The sequence below is a fragment of the Vicugna pacos genome, chromosome X, assembly GCF_048564905.1.
Source record: "Vicugna pacos chromosome X, VicPac4, whole genome shotgun sequence".
Taxonomy (NCBI): Eukaryota; Metazoa; Chordata; class Mammalia; order Artiodactyla; family Camelidae; genus Vicugna; species Vicugna pacos.
Window position 1 is genome coordinate 67,162,848 of NC_133023.1, and position 24,635 is coordinate 67,187,482.

A 24,635-nucleotide genomic window follows, 5' to 3' on the forward strand; every position below is an offset into this window, starting at 1 on the left:
TCCCTATTAACTCCATTAAAATAAACAAACAAACAAACAAAAAACAAACCTAACTACCTCTCCCTCCAAAAAAATTTAAAAATTATATTAATTTCACAAAAGCAATTTTTTTTTCTCGTTTAGGGTCAGATGAAGAAAAACTTGATGGTGAGTACATCGCTTAAAAATTGCATTTGATTACAAGTCTCAGATACAATGAAAATGCTTAAAGAAATGAGAGGCTTTGTGTCTGCCATGTAATGAGAATAGTAGCTAATAGTTATTAATCACTTCCCACATGACAGGTGCTATATTATACATGTTTTCATTTAATTAACTTAGCCAATATTCTCAATAATGCTGAGGGAGGTGTACTTTTTTTCTTTTCAATTTTACACAGGAAACTGAGGAACAGAGAGTTTCAGTAACTTGCCTAAGGTCTTGCAGCTAATGAACAGCAGAGCCATGCTTCGCGCTCAAAACCATATGATCCAATGCTCTTTACAATGCAAGAATTTGAAGGCTGGAAGTAGGTGGCCCTGAGCTGAAACAGTAACACCACAGTGTCAGCAGAGATCCTGACACCTCTTAACTATTCATTTTTTAAAAACTTTAAAAAAAAATTTAGGGGGTGTAATTAGGTTTATTTATTTATTTATTTATTTAGATGGAGGTACCGGGGATTGTACTCAGGACCTCATGCATGCTAAGCACACACTCTACTACTGAGCTATACCCTCTCCCTCATCTATCCATTTACCCATCCTTAGAAACGTCTTTTTATTTTATGATCACTAGATGACTGAACTCCCTCCAATACATAACCATGTTCCAAAAAATAAAGAAAACAGAGAGAAAAAGGGCAAATGCCAGCAGAATTAATCTCACAGACTGACTTCCCTTTATGTCAGAATAGACACAACTAGGTCTAGTGACCACTGTTAGCTATAAGAGAGGCTGGGATAGTGCAAAGTCACCATAAGGAATACCCACAGTCTCAGAAACCAACTATAGAAAAATACGGATCCTGAAAGACGTTAATGTCTTCTGTCAACTAAAAACTGGCACTTGCCACCTGCCTCTACAAAGATTAAATCACATCGGCACGTTCCATCTACTTTTGCTTAGATTAAATTATGAGTCACTGTCGTGGCTGACCTCTAACACTCCCTGAAAGGAGTTCAGGATGGAGGTCAGGAATGAGGCACTCTGTGCTCTGGGAAAACTAGCAATACAGACCTTCAGAGAATTGAGATTTTCAGGAAAAGATTTTATGAGCCCCAAATCTTGCATCTCCTCATGTTTAGAAAAGCACTAAAATCATTAATGGTGACATCTGTTCCTCGTGACTAGCAGCAAGCGTCTGCCTAAATGTGTGCTTGACTGCAAGTACCCATCTTCACTGAAATCATATATAATACTGGGTTTCCCCACTGTCTCTTCAGAGCATTTCCTCAGAGCTAACTGAGAGGCTGTCTCTTGGGTTATAGCCCTCATTTTGCCCCAAATAAAACTTAACCTACAACTCTCACCTTGTGTGATTTTATTTCAGTTGACACTTTTTAAAATTTAGAACATGGATATAACTTGTTATAAGTCTTGGACATTCATTACTATCATTTTTTTTTTGCCATGATACAGCTTTTTAGTAGTCGTCCATGTGCTGTTTTTCTTCATTTCATATTTTATCTTCCCCCCAATAATATTACTGGCCTAAAGATCTGATCATAAGTTATAAAGTTTGTTACTTTAAAAAATACCTTTGAGAAACATGGAATTGTTTTTCCTCATTAATTACCTTTTGACCTTTTCTCCCCCCCTTACTTTATCAAAGCATATAGATCTAGGTTTGGAATCTTGACTTTCAATATTACTATGTGATCATGAACTTAATTTTCTCAAACTTCCATTTGCTTAACCCTGAAAAAAATGGAGTTAATGATACTTATTTCATAAGTATTTGTGATTATCAATGAGAAAATACTAAAAATGTATAAAACACTAAAAATACTGTCTGGCATGTAGTACATACTCAATAAGTAGCCATTATTTATTACTAATTATTATATTCCTAAGTCCCAAATATATTAACAAATTTCTTGAAAAATGCCAAATTTATCAGAACTAATAAACAAGTCAGTGTAATAGTAACTTTAGCTATGTTATTAAAATCAGTTTTTATCTTATTATATAAAGTAACAGAGTTATGAATATCTCAAGTTTCTTAATTTTTTAGAAAAGTTTAATAATAGTAGTCCATGGTCAAGAAGTATAGCAAAAGGTCTACTTTCACTAAATTCAGTTTATAGATATCTTAAGAAGTAATAGAAAAATGACATTAAGATTATCTACAAATGGCCATGAAACCCTAAGGATAATCATATCTGCCTAACCCCTTGCCTGAGTATATTACTTATTTAATGGTACATGTAGATGTATGCATGTGAGAGACAGTGTGGAATTCCTCAGACACTTGAGATTAGGGGAAAGAAATTGCCTCATGTTAAATTTAACACACAATGGATGAAAACAGAGAAGCGCACAGTAACTTTTCATGAATAGAAGGGCTTACAGAGCAAATTGGTGTTATTAACATATCTGAGGGAAGAGGTTTAGGTAGGCAAAAGGAGGAAAATAGCCAACAATGAGACAGGGTGCAAACAAAAGCAGATGGCCAGTCAGCCTGCACTCCAGAGAGAAATAATGCATAGAAATCTAGCTGGGCTGGATATCACATTTTTGGGAGAGTGACTCTGACTCTTAGACTATCGGATTTTTAAGCTGAAGAATGAAGGAAGCACCAGTCTCTAGTGTGATCCGGGGCTGATGTCCAATAACCATGTAGCATGGCAGAACATGGCTTCTCCCCTGTTCTGATAGAGAGTAGTGCCGCTCCTCCTCTGACATTATGGTAAGTAGGCTCTAAGTCTTGCAATTGTCCAGGATTTGACATGACACCAATTCCTTTTCTGAATGGCCAATCTGGAGGAAATCATTCTCCAACAAGTTGATACTTACAGTCACATTAGAGAAATGAAGAGCTTCAATGACAGAACTTGCTCATGTACCTAAAGCGCTAATAAGACGTTGAGACTGCCCTGGTCCAAGGACTTGACCTAGAGAGTTTCCACAGTCCCTTCTGCCATGCTAAGGAATGTTTGTCTCAGGTTATCTGAGTGTGATACCACTAAACATTTTCAATGATCACACTGAAATCCTTGCTCTGATTCCATGATCACTGAATAGTTTTCTGACTGTGCTTTGACTTCCCATTAAGGCAGAGAATGTGCTGGTCTCTCAGATGCTATATAGAAACCTATGGCACAAGAGAATGAAGCCTGGTTGAGGAAACCCATTTCGATTAACTTCACTTGGAGATTCTATAGTAACATTATTTTATTAATGCATGGTTTATAGCCTTTTTAATGTATTTCAAATTCTCTTTCAGTAGAGGTGGGATACAGAGAGAGTGGGAGTCTGGATCAAAATACTCGAATCTCATTAATCTGAATGAATGAGAGAGGAAAGAAAGGTAAGTCAGTACTACTGAAGTCAAATGGAGAGAAATTTAAAATAAGAATCATTTTTAAACGTACTTGCAATATCTCTGAGGGTAGGTATGGTGTATGGTTTGGCTCGATATTGTACACCCAGCCTCGTGCATGGTGTTTGACACAGAGTAAGTGTTCTATAACAAAGTCAAATGAATGAAAAAATAAAAATGTGACTAATAATGGACACCAAGCAGACATGTTTTAATTTATAATGAATTTATGGTGAATCATTGTTAATTTTAGAATTATAAAGGCTTAAGCATTTGAAAACATGTTTGCTCTGCAAGTGATTAATTATTAATTTCTTCAATAATTAATGTGCTTCATAAACAATTCATAATTAATCAATTAATTTAAGTTTTCCCACTTACACAGACAATTCAGCAGTGAATATCCACATACTTTGTTTAAATTATCACAGATTTCATCTTAGAAATTCAAATTATTGAGGCATTATTAGAGTTGTCTTTTGATAACTTCAGTTAGTAGAATCAAAAATCTGCCATTTATAGCCTCCTTTAATAATTGTCTGTTTCCTTTTTTTTTGATCAAAAGTATGTCAATAAAAAAGTTCATATCACAACTGGTTATTCCTGATGAAAGCTAGATACATCAAATCTGTGTACAGAAAATCATTTGCCTTTTAGCTTCTTGGAGGGAAGAATTTAAAGTGTTATCTATAGGGAGAGAGAATAGCATCATACAGTGTCCTGTCTGACAAGATATTGTGGCCAAAACTATCTGTTTCCATGACTTCTTTTTGCACTTGATAAAGGTGATGTTAGAAAGTAGGAGTGTGGGAGAAAGTAGGTGTGCGAGTCTTACATCCTGGTAAAGACGACATCTTCATCTGTGTGGTTATGAGAAAATACCATAGACTGGGTGTCTTGTAAACAACAGAAATTGATTTCTCACAGTTCTGGAGGCTGGAAGTCAGAGATTAGGGTGCCAGCATGATTGAGTGAGGGCCCTCTTTGGGACTGCGGACTTCTCACTGTGTTCTCATGTGGCAGAAGAGGGCAAGGAGTCTTTGTGGGGTCGCTTTTAGAAGAATACTAATTCTATTCATGGGGTCTCCACCCTCATGATCTACGCACCTCCCAAAAGGGCCCGCATCCTGACACCATCACATTTTGGGCATTAGTATTTTAACGTATGAATTTCGGGGAGACACAAGCATTCAGAGCACAGCAGATGCTTGATCACTTTAGTTGGGTTATCTGAAAGACATTACTTTTTAGTCAACTGCCAGTCATGATCCTGAATAACTCATTTCCACTTACTGGTGATGACATTTACCCCTTGTTTACTCTGTTAGTCACCTTATAAGTGCTTTACTAAAATTTAACTCATTTAATCCTTATAGCAAGCTCCTGAGGTAAGTACAATTATGCTCATTTTAACAAGTGTCAAAATCCAGGCATAAAAGTGCTAAATAATACTTTTTTCAAGGCCACCCACCTAGTTAAGTAGAGAAACTGGGATTCAAACCTAAATGTCTGATTCCAAAGATTCTCACCACTATACCTAAACTGCCTCATAATAGAGACTAGCGCCCTGACAGAATGAGGTAGAAGAAAGGTGATATATGATGACAACAAGACAGCCGGGTATACAGAGGGTTGTTCAGGCACTGGGCATCTGGGAGTAAAAGGGTAAAGAGATGATCAACAAACTTCATAATTTTACTGATGACTAACCTTAATTATCATATTTGTAAATCTTGTCATTTGTCAAAGATTATTTGTCATGTGCTTATTTTTCATTAATTTTTATAGCTCATGCCAGATATTCACAGTCTATTAAATGCCACTAATATGCATCATCAATTGAAACACCTCATTTTAATTTAAAAAATATATAAAAATCAAAATAACAATCTAATTAACAGGGTAGATTATTCATTAGGTTCAATTTAAAAATATGAAGCAGATCTTAGGATATATAAAGAAGAAATGTATCTTTTAAGATGCTTATAATTTGACTCCAAACACTAGTAGTTTCCAAGGTCCAGGAGTATCAGGAAGTAATTTAATGTTACACATTTTCATTACACTCAGCCACTGACTTCATGAAACAGTATACTGGATATGCTGATGTAGATGTGATACTGTACTACTGCCAGAGACAAATTATGAACAAATGCCAGAGAATCAGATATTTCAAACAATAAGAAACCTAAGAGAATATGTCTTGTAATTGAGCTCCTGGCTACTCTTCAGCTTTAAGCATAAATGTAAAACAATCAAATTTAATTATCTTTAATTAAAGACCTAATTGTCCTGAGCACTTATTAACAAATTAGTATTTGAAGGCTTTGCACTTTAGTTTAAAACAAGCCAAAAACAAAACAAAACAAAAACAACCCACCAAAAATCTAGAGGAGTAGTTCTTAAACTATCTATGTGGAACAAAATTTCCAACTATTTTCAATTTGTTGCAGACTTACATTTTGTACAATAAAATAAAAATAAATTGATACAAATTGAATGAGAAAATAACATACAGGATATAATTCCAAATATTCTTATTAGATTCAATACATATACAATTACTGTCTGACTGCTTTAAATATTTTTAAATACTTCCTTTAAATTCTGTGCTTATTTAGTTGCCAACTGATAATAGTTGGTGGGTCTGCACTGGCTCTGGCACCAAACTTTGAGTAGAGCTTCTCTAGAGTACTCAGTAGTAGCTCCTACCACACACACACACATGAATTAAAGAGAGACTGAGTCACAGATACAACAGTGATACTGTTAGAGCAGGCAGAGAGCTAGATATGAGCAGAGAAAGGGGGACGCAGACCAAATGGCAGGGACTGCACAGGAAAGAGGGGCACAGGCCAAATGCAGGAAATCATACATCATGTAAGCACCAGGGATCCCTGGCCAGAGAAAGAAAAGCAGGAACATCTGAGCTGACAAGCGGTCACATATTTTAGGGTGATGAGCAGCCTGGAGACCATCAAAGAAAGGTAGGAAAAGGCAGGAATCTCCAGTGTTTGAATTTAACCTTTTGCTCATTATGCCCTCATTTCAATAAAATTAGCCTTGCAGATTAGAAGTACCCATCATGCACTGAAACCATAACACTTCCAATGCAGACTAAATAAGGACAAAAATACCTCCTCCTTTGGGAAGGTGGAGTTGGGTTGAAAATCAGGAAATAATGACCCCAGACCTTTTCCTCCCTAATGAATATTCTGCCTATTCAGTTTAACACTCTGTGTAACCAACTTGCCAAAGAAACTCGGGGCAGCTGCTCACCTGAGCCTGCCTGTTCTGCCCTTGAGAGTGTACTATCCATCCCTTAATAAATCCCCACTTTACTTTCTTAACCTTTGCATCTTATCTCTGAATTCTTTCTAGGACGGGACAAGAACCTGGAGACCGGTTACATCTACCAGCCACAATACTTTAGATCCACTTAGAATCAAACACCAAGTAGCAGGTTAGCATATTATATTTTTCTTTATTTTTAAAATTAGCTTGATTAACCAAAGTCTTCTGCTTGATTAACACATGAGGATAGAAAAAAACATTTGTCTCATTGTGGGGGAATAGAAAACTTTGGAGCAATTGAAATATTTTAATTTTACTTACAACTGAGGCAAGGCTTCTTATTTATTAGAAGAGGAAATGGAACTCCAACCTCATGAAACCACTAGCCTTTCTTTTTTTTTTTTTTTTTTTGCTATGGCTATTAGTCAGTGTTCACTTTTTAACCATTGCAAAGATAAAACGAACGGATCAAAATCAGGATCTTTTAGCAATATTGGCTGAATTCATGATAGTGCAGATCAATTGTACAGATGAGACTATTGATTATGTAATAATTAGTAATTAAAGAAATGGAAGCAATTGAATGATAAGATGATTAATTAAGAGTTTGTGTATCAGCAATGATCTAAGTTGCAAACACAAAATAAAACCATCAAAAAACACATTTCATATCCATCTGGAAGAAATAATAAAATCTGGTATTTTTCTTTCCTTTTCTATGTCCATATCTTAAATTATTTCACATAACATTACAGGGCCAAATTATTAGGCCAGCCTTAACTGCACATCCATTCTGATGATACAAATATTTTACTACAGAGTATCACATTGAAATCAAAGATTAAAGTAAGTAATTGTGAGTGATAATTTACTCAAAATAGAAGATGTAAGTTCTGGCTTGGTTTGTTAGTGAACATCAAAATGTGAGTTGTGAGTTGAAAATTATTTCTCAGTGGGAAAATGATTAATAGCTGTTGATGTGGAAGAAGCTGAATAATCTGAATATTTATGATTCTAATTACAATTAAAGTATCAACATACATTTGTTATTAACTATATGTGAGACATTGTTTTAGGTACTGGGAATAAAGTGATAAAGGAGATGATAAAACCCTTGCTCTCTTAGAGCTTAAATTCTAATGGGGACATTTTTGGTAAGAGCTCCTCCTACTAAAACGTTTCATAGATTGTAAGATATACATCTGTCACATCTTAACATCTGAAATCATAATACATCTTATAATCAAAGGACCATGAGGCAGTTGTGATGCATTTGTCATTACTTCATTGCCTAATGGTCTGTAAATGTGTGAATTTGGCAACAGTTTATTGTGTGGCACTAAATTCAACTGAGTTATGTACATTGTCTGACAAAAATCTCACCCATTAATGGAAGGTAATTCACAAGCAAAGTGGAATGTTTCAAAGATAGGAAGGGAGAAGGTTTTGACTCAAATGAAAAAGAGTCCCTTGTACTTAGAGAAAGAGAGAATGAGAGATAAAATGGGCAGCAAGCCTTCTGGAAAAGAAGTTGAGAATCCTTTGGAAACTCATCAAGGATTGTTAATTCTTGATGCATTTGTAGACATGATCTTAACAGTAAAGAATAAGCTTGCTGAAAAGCGTAGTGACTTAGTTCTTATTCTCATTGACTGATTGCACAACTTGAACTCCTCAACATTTCAGGCAACAAAGCACTTAGGGACTCTTTCAAGTAGGAATATGTGAATTTGTTGTTAACTGAAAATCCTCTGTTTACACCCTCTGGTTAGATCAAGATAGTACCAGCAATAAAAGTTGTAGAATAGTTTTCAAAGTCTTAAGTGAATTCCTGGAGACAATTAGGGAACACTATAATGCTGCATTAACCACATTCTTGATGTCACAGAGAATATTATTCTGTGATAAAATATGGACTTTGAGAATCTAGAGTCAAACATGATCCAAAGGAGAAGGTCTCACAGGTTATGGGATTAATATGAAAATGAATTATATTTGTATACACTAGCAATGAACATGGGGAAACCAAAATTAAGAATATAATATTATTTAAAATCACTCAAAAAATGGGATGGTTAAGTGAAAATTTAACCAAATGTGTACTTACTGTACTTACTTGTATGCCAAAAACTACAACATACTGCTGATATAAATCAAATAATGTATAAATAAATGGAAATATATACCATGTTTATAGGTTGTAAAACTCAACGTAGTAAAGATATCAATTTTTACTAAATTGATAAATAGGTTTAACACAATGCTATTGATACCACAGCAAAATATTTTATAGATATAGACAAGATTATTCTGGAAGTCACAGGAAAAGAAAAAAGAATTAGAATTGGTGGAACCATTTTTAAAAAAAAAGAATTAAGGAGGAATCACTCTCCCTAATTACAAGCTGTATATAGCTACAGTAATCAAGATTGTGTGTTATTGTTGGAGGGATAGACACATAGATTAATGGAACTAAACAGAGAGAACAGAAATATAACTACATATATATGGCCATTTGATTTTTGATGGAAGTACAACAGTGATTCAATGGAGGACAGATAATAACAAAGAACAAAACAATTCTATTTGAAGCAATGTGAAATAAATCAAAGACAAAATCATATATCACTTATGTGTGAAATCTAAAATATGACATAAATTAACTCATTTACAAAGCAGAAGCAGACGCACAGACATAGAAAACAAACTTGTGGTTACCAAAGGTGAAAGGCGGGGAGGGATAAATTAAGAGTTTGAGATTAACAGATACAAACTACTATAAATAAAATAAATAAACAGAAATAACAAGATTCTATTGTATAGCACAGGGAACTATATTAAATAACTTGTAATAACCTATAATGGAAAAGAATATGAAAAAGAATACATATGTGAATCACTATGCTGTACACTAGAAACTAAGACAACATTGTAAATCAACTATACCACAATAGTAAATAAATAAATAAAGGCTGGATAGACTTTTTAGCAAATGGTGATGAAGCATTTGTACAATAGTAGGCTAAAAGAACTTTGAATTAAAGCTATCACTTTTACAAAAATACCTCAAAATGGATAATGGATTTAAATGTAAAGCTTAAAACGTATACAATGATCAGAAGTAAACACAGGAGAAAATCTTTGGGACTTAGGGCTAAGCAAAAACTATTTAGATATGACCCCAAAAGAATGATCCATAAAACGAAAAAAGAAGGTAAATTGGACTTCCTCAAAAGTTAAAGACTTTTTTTCTCTGTTACACCCTGTTGAGAGTCTTATAGAGAACAGAAAATAAATGCAGCAAACTGGGAGAAAATATTTGCAAACTATATATCTGATAAGAGATTCATGTATAAAATTTACAAAAAACTCTGAAACCTTAAACATAAGGCAAAGAAATAAATAATCCAGTTGGAAAATGGGCAAAAGACATTAAGAGACATTTCACTGAAGAGGATATACACATGGAAGTAAGTATATGACAGATATTTAGTGATTAGAGAAATGCAGATTAAAGCCATAATGAAATATTACTGCACACTTATTAGAACAGCTAAAATAAAGCAAAATGACAATACCAAATGCTGGTGAAGATGCAGTATCTGGATCTCTCATCCATTGTCAGTGGGAATGTAAAATGGTACAACCACTCTTGAAAACATACACTTTTAAACATACACTTACCATATGATCCAACAATTGCTTTCCTGGCCATTTATCCCAGGAATAAAGTTGTAGCCACACAGAAACATGTACACAGAGTTTTACGTGTATTGGCCCAAACTGGAAGTAACTAAAGAGTCCAATGCGGTGTAAATGGTGACACAAACTGTGATGCATCCATCTGATGGAATAGTAGTCGGCAATATAAAGGAACAAACTGGTAATACACACAAACATTTGGATGGCTCTCAAGGGCATTGTGCTAAGTGAAAAAAAAAACAATCTCAAAATGTAACACATTGTATGATTCCCTTTAAATAACATTCTCAAAATGACAAAATGATTGAGATGGAGAGGAGGTTAGAGAATGCCAGGGTTTACTTTGAGATAGATGTGGCTGTAAAAGGATATCACAACATACACTTGTGACAATGGAATACTTCTGTATCTTTGTTATGACGGTTATTACATGAATCTATACATATAATAAATTGACATAGACTGGTGCACCCACATTGTAACAGTGCCAGTTTCCTGGTTTTGATATGATACTATAGCTATGTAAGATTTCATTAAGGGAAACTGGATGAAGGTTACATGAAAACTCTGTTGTAGCTGCAACTTATTGTGGATCTTTAATTTAATTGTATTTTTTTTTGGCTCCCTTGTTGAAGATCAGTTAACTGTATATGCATGAGTTTATTTCTGGAATTACTATTCTGCTCTGCTTCTCTATATGCCTGTCATCATATCAGTACTATATTGTTTTTTTAATTGAAGTATAATTGAGTTACAATATTGTATTAGTTTCAGGTGTACAACATAGGGTACTATACTCTTTTGATTGCTGTAGCTTTGTAATATATTTTGAATTCAGAAAGCGTGATACTCCAGATTTGTTTTATTTCTCAAGATTGCTTTGACTTTGGGGGCTTGTTTTGTGGTTACATAGAATTTTAGAACTGCTTTTCTATGTCTGTAAAAAATGACATTAATATTTTGATGGAGATAGCATTGACTCTTTAGATAACTTTAAGTAGCATGGACATTTTAACAACATTAAGTATTACAATCCATGAACACAGAATGCCTTTACACTTGTCTTCCTTAATTTATTTTATTAATGTTTTGTAGCTTTCAGCGTACAAGTCTTTTACTTCCTTTGTCAAGTGTATTACTAAGGGAGTGACAGGAGCAAGATGATGGGTCAGGAGCTCTAGCTCTTATTTTCCTAGAGAAAACCCCAATTTAATAACTTTTCTTGGACAAAATAACTTCATAAGAACTCCAGAATCCAGGTGTGAGGTTACAGCACCCCAGTGGAACACAGAAACAAGAAAGTTGCATTGAAAGTGGAAGGAGAAAAGTTTCACTTTACTTACATCACAGCCCCAACTCCAAGGCAGTACAGCTGTACACCAAGAGACATTCCCATAACCTGCAAGTGTTCCTGTAGGGGAAAGAGAGAGAAATGCGAGCATTCAACTTCACCACTCTCCAGGGTACTATCTGACAGTCTGCCTCTGTCACACGTTACACAGAACATTGAGGAAATAAGCGTGAACAGATCATTTGGGAGTGGCTCAGAGCCAAAAAAAGGGGCAGGGGCTCTCAATAACCAGCACAATGATTTGAACAGCTTGTCCACAGATCCTAGTAATGGGCCTTCCTGCAGACCACAGAATCAGGCCTAACCGTGGACCCCACCAAGATGCCTGCTCAGAATCTATGACTGGTCTGACTGACGAAAGGCTTTCCTTGCTGAAGCCAGTCTATAAAGATGGGAAGAGGTGACTGTTTCTTCAAATAGGCAGATACAAATGCAAGGATACAAGGATCATGAATAATCAGAGAAACATAAAATTACAAAAGGAAGAAAATAAAGTTCTAGTAACTGACCATAAAGAAATGGAAATCTATGAACTTGCCTGACAAAAATTCATAATAACGGTGTTAAAGGAGCTTGGTGACCTACAAAAGAACACAGATAGGTAGTTAAAAGAAATCAGAAAAACAATACATGAACAAAATTAATAGAATAACAAACAAATAGAAGCCATAAAAAGATCCAAGCAGGAATAATACAATGACTGAACTGAAAAATGCAATAGAAAACTTCAACAGCACATTTGATCAAACAGAAGAAAGTCAGTGAAGTGGAATACAGATTATTTGAAGTTATACGGTTAGAGGAATAAAAATAGGAAAGGAATGAAAGTGAGTGAAGAAAGCCTAAGAGACTTACACAACACTATCAAGTGAATCAATATATACATTATGAAAAACAGAGAAGAAGAAAAAAAAGGGACAGAAACCTTACTTAAAGAAATAAGAAAGGAAGAGAGAGAAAAAAGAACTAAAAGAACAGACAGAAAACAAATTAAAAATGCCCATAGTTTGCCCTTCCCTATCAATAATTACTTTAAATCTGAATGAATTAAACTCCCCAGTGCAAAAATATAGTAAGGCTGAATGAAAAAAAACCGTAATCCAACTATATGCTGTCTGCAAGAGACTGCTTTAGATGTAAGGACACATTTAGGCTGAAAGTAAAGGGACAGAAAAAGATATTTCAGGTAAAGAAATGGTAACCAAAAGAGAGTAAGGGTAGCTACACTTATATCAGAAAAAGTAGATTTTAAATGAAAAACTGTCATAAGAGGCAAACACAGTCATTCCATAATACAGAAGAGTCAATTCAGCAGGAATATATAAAAAATAAATGTATATGCATCAAATAGTATGGTACTTAAATATAAAAAGCAAACACTGAGAGAACTGAAGGGAGAAAAAGGAAATAAAACAGTAATGGTAGGATTCTTCAATACTTCTTATCAATAATGGTTAGAACATACAGACTGAAAATCAGTAAGGTAGGAGTGTACTTGAACAACACTATAGAATGAAAAAATCAACTCATTTTCACAGAACATTCCACCCAAGCAACAGACTACACATTATTCTCAGGCATACATGGAATATTCTCCAGGATAGATCACCTGTTAGGTCAAAAATCAAGTCTTAAGATAAGAAAATAAAAATCATATAAAGTATTTTTACTGAACATAATGGAATGAAACTAGAAATAAAAATAGCAGAGGGAAGCCTGAAAAATTCACAAATATGTGGAAATTAAACAGCACACTCTTGAACAACCATTTGGCTAAAGAAGAAATCAAAAGGGAAATTAGGAGATATCTTGAAACAAATGAAAATGAAAACACAACATACCAAAACTTATGAGGTGGAGAGTGTAGCTCAGTGGTAGAGTGCATGCTTAGTATGCAGGAGGTCCTGGGTTCAATCCCCAGGAACTCCATTTAAATAAATAAATAAACCTAATCACCACCCCCCAAAAAAACACCACCACCAGTGACAAAAAAACGAAAAATGAAAAAAGGAACAAAAAGAAACTTATGGAATACAGCAAAAGCAGTATTAAGAAGGAATTTTGCAGTGATACTTGTTTACTTTGAAAAAAAAAGAGAAGGATCTCAAACAACAAAACTTTCCACCTCTAGAAGCAAGAATTATATTTTATTGAGATAAGAATAAACTTTAAAATTACTTCCCATTTATTTTTGCAATTTAGGATTATTAGTATTTGTAATCAAGAGATGTCTGAAACATAAAATTCCACACATAAAGATAGCACACACTGAGATAGTAATAAATATTTGTATATGATGGTAATTATTAGCTATTCTCATCCATTTTCATATTACCATTTTATAGATGACAAAACTGAGATTCAGCACACTAAAGTATACTGGTCCAAATAACATCCTTAGTTTTATTATATCATCTTTATCATCATCAACAATATGTGCATTATTGTTATCTGAGAGCAAGCTTTTCTTTGCTCTCTGAGTAAAATAATGGCTATTAAATTGTGAGGCAAAATAAAGAAGTGTCTTAGATGCATCAACTTCCAGTGGCATTTACTCTTCTATGTTGTGTATTTACATGCACTAGAACTTGACTGCACACAATTTACTGTGTGGATAGAAGACCTACTAAAATTAAACAGAAGTTTAGTGATTGATACAGAATAAGGGGAGGAGCATGGCACTCTGGGATGGGCACTCAATGCAGAATCTGCAGCTTTTTGTTTTTATTTTTGGTTCTAACTCTAGTTATGTGATTGTCCTTTGTTTTTATTTTTTGTCTTTTTTTTTTTCCTTCTAGGTGCTCAGTTTTCTGATCTGAAAATGATTGGATTTGAACCAAGTGATTTCTTAAGAAGGTCATTTCCAATAGTACTATTTGATGAGAATAAACCTGCCTTATGAGTAACATTAAAGTTAGAGCTGTATTATTCCTCTGAAAGAAGCTACTTGAACATTTTAATCATAAAATATGCATAGTTAGATCCTTTAGGTAATGCTCTCTGAAAACTTTGGACTTCTGGGACAAACTCTCACAGGATTTACATGAAACAAGTAGCTATTTTGCTTGTGGAAGTTTCAAGAAATTTTAAAATGGAGGAGGTAAGTGAAAAAAAAACAGGAAGAAAGTCAAGATTATGAAATTATTTGAGCATAAAGTCAAAGTTGTGTGTTAGGATATGATGTTCAGTCACCAAGGGAGTAAAGAATGAAGTAAAAAGCCTGAGAGCTAAAGCAACAGAAGCAACTGAGTTCCAAGTTACCTAAGGACATTCCCTGAAGGATGCTATGCTAGATTGGAAGAATCCATACATTCTAGAATTCAGGCCTAAGGCTCTCTGGGAAGTGTTTTCAACTATAAGCCCCAAGTCCCTGCTTTGCTTTCATCATGTGATAGTCTTCAAATAGCCAACATATGTAGTCATGGAACGTGCGGGCCCATGCCTCTCTGCTCACTATGATGATAAAAAGCAAGATGCCACTAATAATTAGGCATCCCTAAGAAAATATTTTCAGTGGACAATGGAATTATACCATCCAATATTTTCTCAATTATCCAAAGCTAAATGTGGACATTTCTTTCAGGGATTCCAGTAGCTTCTCTATTCATGAAGCTTATCTGGTTTCTAGAAAACTGTTGTTTTTTTTTGTTAGTTTGTTTGTCTGTCTTATTTTGGTTTTGTTTTTCTGTTAACTAATGAAATCTTTCATACTGGGAACACACTTATTTTTCAATGTATCTTCAAATTAGGACATTGGGAAGGTAAGTAAGGATATTTGGCTGGAGTAGAGAGATTTTTTTATTTTGAAGAACTTACTTTGTGTTTTTATTTCCACATCCTGACATAGCCTTTAGAAAAAAAGACATCATTCTGTATTTTTTACAATAGCTCTAATTTCCTATGATAAATCAAAATAAAATATTATATCATGATTACAAATAATGTATCAATTAAATTACTGAAACACAGAGAAATTGAAGAGTTCTCAGAGAAAACATTTAGGGGGCAATGTACCTAAAACAAAGATTTTTTCAGGCTGCAAATTACCAAAAACTCATTTTACTAAATAATACCCTCACCAAGACAAAGTGGATTAGCCGTTCAAGACTCTAATGAAGATAATTTTGTCAAGGTCATTAGATGCTCAATAGAGTTTGGGAAGAGCTGTAAAAGAATTGCACCTGGCTGCTCTCATAATGGTTTATACATCAGGAAATGGGAAATGGTGTGCAGATTGGTTACCGATTATTTTCGAAGATTAGTTACAGCATTTGCAGATGCTTTTGAGGCACAATACCAGGCCGAGAACAGGTTCAGCATTGTCTGTTATAAATTCTAGTTTCACAACAGGCAGAGGCCCATCAATTTGTGTCTAATTATGCTCTTCCCTGTGAGATATAAAATACCTCAGGGTTTCTATAATAAAAGCTCATTAAAGTGGATGAGAAATAATTTTGAAACTCTTTCTGCCAGGGCTAATGTTAATACAGATGCTAATTGCTCTGATAGGCCTTTGAGGGCCCCATTTACCAAAGTGCTTTTCTTTTTGGCTTGCCTAGCTTCTGTAGCCACAATTACCTCCTGACAATGCAACTCCTATTGGAAATCTATTTGTTTTCCATTTGCAGATGGAATTGGACAGCTGTCAGAAGAAATAAGAGTAATTATGGGATGCCTAGTGTACATGAAAAACAGAAAATATGACTCCATTACAAAAATTCTAAAGATATAAATAATTAAATGCAATGTTTATTCATCATCAAACCCAGCCAATCTAAGACTCTCACAAATTGATTAATTTTAATCAGGTCATCTGAAATTTTGTGTTTTATAGTTTTCAATTCAAGTTAATTAATATTTCTCAAATGTCTCTTATATGCCAGGTTCTCTGATAGAGGGACTTAAAGTTAAAGAAGATGGAAGCTTGCCCTGCCCTCCTCTATGGAATTTCCAAATAAATGGAAAAGGTAGATAAGCACATAAGGAACTAACACAAAACAGAGTCAGATAAACATTAAATGTCGTTCTAAACTAAATGCAACAGGGGAACATGGAGGGAGATGTAGACTATGGATGTAGAAAGGCCTCATGGAGGAGGTGGCATTTGAACAGCTCTTTGAGGTATGCATAAAACTTTAAGGTATTAAAGTTGGAAGGAAGGAAAAAGGATTGGCATATGTAAATGCATGGCTACAGAAACAAAGCACATGTTCGTCAAAGAGTGTGGCTGAAGTACTGACGAGTATTTGGAAGACATGGCTTAGATAGACAATCTGATGCCAGAACATGAATGCCAAGCTAGAAATTTTGGATTTCATTTTGCCTACAATGAGGAATATCATTGCAGATTGTGCTGAGCAGAGTGACAAGTTGGTATCTTCTTTGCTGGCAATGTGTAAGATGTGTTGGAGGAAGAAACGGCTAGAGATGGGGAGATGAATTAAATGGCTATTTAAAGAGGGATTTAAATTAAATTAAATTAAATTAAGATAAAATAATTAGAAAAAATCATTTCAGAATTAATACACGCTATCTACTTAGAGCTTCCTTATAGGCTTATAAAGAACCAGGAAGTACTGTCATGTTCATTTCTGTTCATGCTTTGCATCATATCACACATTTATGAGGAGTAAAATGATTATGAGTTTCCACCACAAAATCTTGGAAAAAGCTGTGATAATTCATCAGAAACACATAAAGAACCCAAAACCAAATTCAAATAAAAATAAACACACAGTAACTACCTATTTCATTTTAACCTAGATTATAAAGCTACACTCAGCTTCTGCTGGAAACAAAACAAAGCAAATTACTTGTTGGGAATTTTTAGGGACTGAATAGTGCCCCACCAAAAATTCATATACTGAAGTCCTAATTCCTAGTACCTCAGAATGTGACTATATTTAAAGGTGGAGTCTTAAAGAGGTAATTAAGTTTAATTCACTTTTTTTTTGATAGTGGAGGAGGTAATTAGGTTTATTTATATTTTTAAAGGGAGGATCTCATGCATGCAAAACAAGAACTCTACCACTGAGCTATACCCTTCCTAACACCAAGAGGTAATTAAGTTTAAATGAGGTCATTAGGTTGGGCTCTAACCCAATAAGGTAGGTTCTCTTTTAAGAAGAGGAAATTTGGGTACAGATAAGTACAGTGGGAAGGGGAGATGAAGACATGGGGAAATGGCCATCTATGAGTCAAGGAGAGAAGCCAGGAACAGATCCTTCCCCCACAGCCTTCAGAAGGAACCAAAATTACCAACACCTTGATCTTGGAATTCTAGTCTCCAGAACTGGGAACACAGAAATTTCCGTTGTTTAAACCACCATTCTGTGGTATTTTGTTATGACAGCCCTAGCAAACTAATACAGAAATAAATAGTTTGCTGTAGTTAGTCCAGATAAGGTGACTTTAAGAAACAATTATTGCAAGTCTATAATAATGGAAAATCTGGCTGGACATTTGTGTTGATAACTAGAAAAAGGTTGAACACAAATGAATACTGTGCCACCTTGGCGGCTGTGCAGTTCACCAAGATGAATAAATGAATAAATAATATTATAAAGATGTATGATAATATGGGATTCCTATTTAAGGAGTGTATGCATTTATATATCAAACTTGGCTTGATAAAGGAATTATAACAAAAGTATACATACAAATATAACAATATTTGACAACATAACTGTTGCAGAATTATTAGAATGAAGATCTTTTAGCTGATTCCCAAACTTCAACTAATGTAGTCAACCTATTTTAATTATTGTACTATATGCCAGAGGGACATTCTTAAAACACAGTTCTGGTTATATGTTTTCTCTGGTCTTTATTTTCCGTACATCATCCACTGCTTCCCTTCGTAAGGTATTCATCGTGCTATAGGTAAACTCTAGACACTCTGCAAGTTTGAGTATTTTTTTATTGTTTATCTTCTTCCTTCTCATCCCAGATTCATGTTGGCCACAATTTTTAATGAGCTGCCTGGTTCTCCCTCTTTAGTTCCAATCAATCAGCAATCCTTCTATTTTAGGACTGGCTACTATAACTCATTTAGATTCTCCCAAGATTCTGTTCTCTTATGTCTAGTCCATTAGTCAGAATATGAATACATATGGTAAACTGCTCCCTAATGATAACCTTCTGACCTGGTTCTAGATTAGCTGACTGAATTTTCCCTTTTTTTCCCTCACTCTTTTGATTAGATATTTTGGTACCAGTCTCTTCTGAAATTAGCACTCTGGGAGTTCTTCAAGTACCATTCTTGAAACATCTAGCTAGACTCTTGCCTAAATTAGAACCCTTTCCCTCAGGTCCAATTCAAAAAGTAAAATTCTACTTATATCGTGACAGCCTTGTTTCTCTGAAGACTCATTTTACCTCATGTCTAAGTTAGTCTAAGTTTAAATACATATTTTGAATTCCGTGGGGCCAATGGGGACTTGCTGTTTCCAGTTAATTAGAAATGGGAGTGAGGCACATACACTTTGACGAGTTTATGTTATCAGTAATAATTTAGGTAGTTTGGATAGCAAACAACAGATATAATGAGTATATTATGTTTGATATATTTAATGAAAATCTTTTTTATTTCCAGTAACTCCTGTTTCCTGGTTGTTATGTGGAACCCACACCCAGTGAATCAGTAACAGAATATATTTGAGAACAAAGGAGTCTTTTTTTGCCTCTCAATCTTAAAATAGACTTTTTAGAGAACTTATCAAGAAAGCTTAAATATAAGTACTCTTGATTTTTTTTAGAAGCCAGGATTTGTTGAAGGAATAAAAAAAATTTCTATTTCTTCCACAGTTTGGCTTTTATATATCAAGAACCTTGCTTTGTTAATTCAGATTATAGAATTTTTCCTGTGAATCAGAGTAAAAGAGAAGGAGGATGTTGTGTAAGGGAGATACCTACACACTAAAAATTATAAAGTTCTTCTGGTGCTGGAAATGAAACCGGTATACATGTACCCAGTGGAGGTGGATGAAAATCTGAAGGCTAGACTCAGGCTAGAGGCCTTTTCCTTGTCACCATAATATAACACGTACATCCCCCTGCATACAGTTGTCACCTAAGAAGGGGTAATGTGAAGAGAAGCAGGGTTAGTTGGAATAGAAACTCCTCAAATTTATTTTGCCCCCAAATAACTGAAATGAGTTGAGCATTAATTGAAATGAACTTGAATTTAACTAAACTAAACAAATTTTGACTCCTTTAGTTAAGATGGGACTTCAGAGCAGAGTGAAAAATCAAAATCAGAGAAAATAAAAAAAGTACTCTTTTGGTACATTTGAATTGCTGTGTGTAAATTTGCTTACACTTCTATGGCTTATGCAAGAAAAGAAAGCATATGAGAATGTATTGGAATAATATTCAGCTAATTCACAGAACTGAAGGAATTGTTAGATAATCAAGACTTGGGGAGAGTAAGAACCAGAATAGTCCTTTGGAAATGAGCAATAGAATTTTCTTTCTGGCTGCTTGTTAATTTTACAATGCTCTAAGGGCTCCCAATTTTTGTGTCTCTTCAGTCCTTAGATTTCTTGGGAAAGATAATCTGATTGGTCTACTCTGGGTCAGAGTTCTACCCTGGGATCAATCAATTATAAAGCACTGTCAAGGAAATGTCATGTACACATGGCCACTGAAGACTTCTCTGTACATTGAAGACTGTTTCCAGAGAAAGAGGATGTTTCAGTTACCTATTGGTACCTACCAAGTTACCCCCAAATTTAGTGGCTTAAAATGACTGCATGGTAACTGGGAAGATTATTGCACTTAGCACACAGGCAAGACATCTAGGGGACTGTCAGAACTCTGGGAGGAATCTGAGGGAGGCTGAAGTTTTCAAAAAGCACATAGAGGTAGATTCAGATACACAGAGGTTTGTAGTGATGATTGCTATACTCTTTCACTCCAATGCTTGTGGGGCTTAGAAAACATGAAATGAACTCTATTAAAGCACTTCATTCTATTTAAACAATAGAAAGAGATCTCAGCCTAATCAGAAATCTGTAAAAAATTACACATTGCAGTGGTTTGTATAATTTTACATTGGTGTGAACTAGATGGCCCCTAAGGTGGAATATAGTAAGACTGTTGGACAGGCAGCAATGTCAGAGCTCACAGAAGCAGCTAGTTGCCAAAAAGTTGCCATCAATGGCCAAATCATCAGTTAAGTGCATTTTATCATTACCATATAATGTATTTGTATGCATCGTTACCTTTCCAGTTTAGAGACCTATTTGAAAATTGGATGGTTTAGCTCCCCATTCAGAAAGAACAAAGAACGGAGAGCAGAAGCAACTTGCAGTAACTGCATGAGATGCGAAAGTATGAATTTCTTTACTAACAGAAGAACTGAACACTGACTTACCATCCTCTGGACAGACAGTGATCTTCTTCTTCATTAAGAAAAAGGCAACTCATTGTTCTCTGTGGAAATTGGTGAAATATCCAATTCTGATTGCCAATATTGGCCTTATTCAGAAGTAGAATAAAGCTCTAGAATTTTATCAGTGGATATTAATGACTATGTTGAAAGAAAAGATGCTGTCTTAGACTGCTTCCATTACAGAGTAAGTGAAAAAAAAAAGATTCAAAATACTTAGAGTAAAAAAACCACAAAACACCTAGTACCTGAATTTTAATCTTATGTACTTAATTCCATAAATATTTATGAAACACCTACCATGTGGCAGACACTGTGATTGACACCAGATAAAGGACAGTGCAGAAACAGCTATAACTTTCCCTCATGGTGCTTACAATGAAAGAGGATGAAAATGTTTTAACACTGTGTTGATCTATCCTTCAACTTCCATATTTCTTGACTGCAGAAGCTATTTGAGTCTTTCTTTCAGGCTCCCAAGTCTCCCTAAGATCACAGAGAAATCTTGTAGTGAGTCAACCAAACTGTAGTGAATAACAGGTCAGAGGATCAACTCCATCGGAATTATCTTGAAAAGCCTTTTAAATTTCAAATTTTGAGTGTCCCATACTTTGAGCCTTCTGATTCCCAGTGTTCCCAGGATTCTAATGTATTCCCAATGGTCCCAGAATGTTCCTTGGGTGATAATGATGTCCAGTAAGACAAGAAAACCAATATTCCAGGCTACTCTTCAAAAGCATACTTTGCTTCAATTCCTCTCTTGATTTTCTTACCAAATATAGTATTGAACTTTCTTTGGTTTCATTACTTATCAGACTAATGAACACTTTTCTATCTTACCACTGTTTGAATTTGAGTTTGTCTGTGGGGACTAGCACTGTTGGAATGTAGCAGTAATTCCAAAAAACATTGCTCAATAGAAACTTGTGCTTCATTCCTTAAGGACCCCTTGATTTGGGGCTTTTAACTCATTCTTTATTTTAAACTGAAATATAGTCAGTTACATTGTGTCAATTTCTGGTGTACAGTATAATGTCCCAGTCATAACACATATATACATATATTCATTTTCATATACTTTTTCATTAAAAGTTATTACAAGATATTGAGTATACTTCCTTGCACTATACAAAAGAAATCTTGAACTTCCAAATTTATCTCTTCCCACCCCCTTTCCCCCTAGTAACCATAAGATTGTTTACTATGTCTGCGAGTCTGTTTCTGTTTTGTAGATGAGTTAGTTAGTGTCTTCTTTTTTCTTTTTTAAGATTCCACATATGAATGATATCATATGGTATTTCTCTTTGTCTTTCTGGCTTATTTAACTCCTTCTGAGATGCACACCTGTCTGCCTGCTGAGATCCAAGTTTCTGTTCTGAGAGCCCCATTTTAAGTCCTTACTGAGAGCAAAACAATATATCATGAAATTGCATCCAGATGACATAGTTCATCTCATCTCTTAGTTGTTAGTGGCTCTTAGGTGCCATAATTTGTTTAATTCTTGCAAGAAGTAAACATTCTGCTATAGTGTCCAAGATTTTATCCTATATCAGAAGATAAGAAGTACTATAGAATTTAAAATAGAGAAAGAATGAGAGTGACAGGGCAGTAGTGGAGTTGGTCAGGGTTAGACCTCACTGAGATGAGAAAGAGAAAGAGTGAGGATGGAAGATATCTGAGGCATGAACTTTCCAGCTATAGATAATAGTGTAAACATCTTGGGTATAGTTTTCCTGACATGTTCAAGAAACAAGAAGGTCAGTTTGACTGGAATAAAGTGAGAGAAGAATAGAGAAGTAGGAGATGAGGTTAGAGAGATAATGGGGGTCAAATTTTGTAGGGCCTTGGTAGACTATAATGGGGATTTCTAGTTTTTATTCTGGTTGAGTTCAGGAGCCACTGGAGGACTTAGAGCAGAGAAATATCTGATTTATGTTTCACAAAGGTCACTCTGGCCATTAGTTGAGATTAAACTATTGAAAAGCAAATGTGGAAGCAGAGAGGTTAAGTTATGAACCTTCAACAATAATTCATGTAAGGAATGGCTATGGGAGTCATTAGATTCTGAATATATTATAAAGGCCAGTACACAGGATTTCCTGATGTATTCTATCAGAAAGATAAGGGAGGAGTCAACAATAAGCCTGATGCTTTTGGCCTGCCTGAGTATCCTGAAGGATGGAGTTACCACTAGCTTAGATGGAGAAAACAGTAGGGTATGGGGTTGGTGAGAAAAGATTCAGCTTTGATATACTAAGTTGGATATGTCTATTAGAAATCCAAGTGGATGGTTGGATATTGGAGTAACAAGGTGAAATATTAGCTCAAATATCTGGCTTTAGAAATTGGGTAGATAGTAGTTCCATTCACTGATGGAGAGACCAGAGGGGACAAAGCCAGATTGCAGTGGATTGAGGAATAAATGGGAGTTGGCAAAGAAGAGAAAATGTAATTACATTTTAGAAGTGTGGCTGTGATATCAAAGAATTTTTTTTAACTTTTTGTTTTTATTTTGTTTTCTTAATATAGAAGGAAACAGGATGGTTATATGTGGAGGCAAATGATTTATTCCTTTTTCTTTACTACACCATTCTTGAACTTTCACGTTTTATGAAAGGATTTTTGGAATAGTTTTATTTTCCATGGCAATGAGGTTGTTAGAAATGAAGGTCTGAGGGTCAACTGTTAGTACATATGGATCATTCATAAGTCGAAGCCTGCTTGTAACTGCATATGTGATTAAAGTTGGACCACATTTTAGAAACAACTTATACCCAGACTATAAATTAGGTAGGCTAATTGTTGAATTTAAAGGCAATGATTTAAAAGCATTTTATTTGTTGAACTTTTTTTTAAACTAGTCATTGAAATCATTATTTTATTCCATCAGATACTTAGTGAAACCTGCACAAATGGAACCTCTAACTGAGTATGCACCTGTGATACCTAGATGATTTGTGGTAATGAGTTTACTGTTAACTAAGTTAATAACAGGAAATACAAACTTATAAAAGCATTCTGGTATAAGGAAAAAAAACAGGCTTCTGCAAATGGAACTATCAATCTTTGGGAAGAAGATGCTCTACATCTCACTGCCATCAACCATGCTCTTGGTGAACTTTGGTCATTCAAGTGCTAATTTTATGGATAATTTAAAATGCTAGAGCATTAACAGAGCACTGAATACCGTATAATGTGGCTATAATAGCAGGATTCAACATTCCCCTCCTTTCAGGCACTTCTAATCACGGAAAACAGATGGAGGTGATATTACTGGGTGGATAAAGCCCTTTAGTATGCTTAGGTAATGATATATAGACACTTGCTTATTCTGTCTCTGTACAAGGTTAATCCGGGGGTTAAATAATGAAAAG

At 34.8% G+C, this 24,635-nt stretch overlaps 1 long non-coding RNA gene across 2 annotated transcripts in view; it reads left to right on the forward strand.

Annotated features, from left to right (window-relative positions):
• The window catches only part of LOC140691999 (uncharacterized), a 38,314-nt gene extending 23,401 nt beyond the window's left edge, over window positions 1–14,913 (forward strand). The window contains exons 2-4 of one of the 2 annotated variants that reach the window (XR_012067597.1): window positions 3,428–3,511; window positions 6,905–6,986; window positions 14,669–14,913. This is a non-coding gene — a long non-coding RNA (uncharacterized lncRNA). The remainder of the gene's footprint in view (window positions 1–3,427; window positions 3,512–6,904; window positions 6,987–14,668) is intronic. The other variant, XR_012067598.1, reaches the window with a different exon arrangement.
• Window positions 14,914–24,635: the final 9,722 nt, after the last annotated feature.